The following is a 1,653-nucleotide window of genomic DNA, read 5'->3' as shown; positions in this document are numbered from 1 at the left end:
TATTATTTTTATTATTAATATATTTTTATTAATATATGTATATGTATGAACGAATGTATTTAAAACGTAATTAAGGTGGCAACACAGTCAATTAATTGGATATTTAAGTCAAGGAAATTAACAATTATTAGCCTCAAATTTCAAAGATAAATCTCAGAAAATTCTATAAAGAAATGCTGATGTTGCCAGATTATTATTTTTAAAATATCAATTTCTATTTAAAACTACATAATTTATTTCAATAGTTTATAATAAAGTTAGTTGTAAATTAATATCTGTTGATGTCCAACTTTAGGCCTCGATTCAATATTTTTCCAAGAGTTCAATTATGCAATTTAATTATGATTTCAAGACATCTCATTAAGTTTTTTGATTTAATTAAGTTTTCTTTAATATCTTTTAGTAGTTAATTTATATATGTTTGGACATATCAATCACTGTATTAAATATGATAAATTGGTATATAAAACGCGATTATCTTTCAAAAAATAATGTGGCAACACCGTCAACTATTTCCGTATTAAAATCAAAGAAATTAAGTATTATTTTTGTTAATTTAAATTTTTTAGAGAATCCTCGGACAATTTCCTTTAAAAAAAAAAATATTGATGTTGCCAGATAATTTTCCTTACATATCAATACCTATTGAAACATATAGACCTTTTTCATAAGTTTATAATAAAATCAAAATTCAGTAAAAATAAGCTGATATTCATCTTTAGTCTGTCATAATTTTTGTGTCTAGAAGTCAATTATTTACGTATGTATGCATGTATATAATTAATAAGTTTTTATTCATATATTTCGTTGTATTATATATCTAAATATGTTTGGACATTCTATAAAGCCAGTAAAGTGCTGTGATGAGTACAGATATTTTTAATTTGAGATTTTATTAAGCTAATTTTCATAAGATGGCAACACCGTCAACTATTTCGATTTTTAAATAAAATAAATTAACGTTTAGTGGTCTTAATTTAAACTTAAAAGATAAATCTCGCAAAATTTCCATCAAAAAATTCGTCGCTGCCAGATTATTATTTTTTTAACGCTACATTTTATACAATGATTGATAATAATTATCTATTGAATATGATATACAGAACTGTTAAGTGTAATTTATTTTTCGAAAATTAGAAAAAGGTGGCAACAACGTCAACTATTTTCATATCTAAACAAAAGAAACTAAGATTTATTGGTCTTAATTTAAGTTTTAAAAATAAATTTGACAAAATTTAATTACCAAAAACCTGCTGTGTTGCCAGATCATATTAAAATATATAAGGGAATTTTAGTATAAAATTATGAAATTGGCTTTTATATTATAAAATTTATGACTACGTTAATTATTTTCTTTTAACTTTTTTAATTTGTTTATTTGAGTTTTTTTTACAAGTTACAAAACCACAAATAAATTTGTTCCAACGTGGCAATGCTAAAGCTTAACTAATTATTTAAAACAATTGGATTACCATATATCTGCAGAGATTATACTCTAAAGTAAAATGTAAGTTTAAAAATGAATAGATGAATGCAAATAAATAAAATCTGCAAAATACAACAATAATAACAATGTGCTGTCAATTGATTGCATGCCAGCATTCCATATGAATATGTATATATATCTATAAACTAATGCTATACATTAAAAAT

Source organism: Bactrocera latifrons, unplaced genomic scaffold, assembly GCF_001853355.1.
Source record: "Bactrocera latifrons isolate USDA-ARS-PBARC rearing strain unplaced genomic scaffold, ASM185335v1 scaffold_192, whole genome shotgun sequence".
NCBI lineage: Eukaryota > Metazoa > Arthropoda > Insecta > Diptera > Tephritidae > Bactrocera > Bactrocera latifrons.
Note: the sequence above shows the minus strand (reverse complement) of the source record.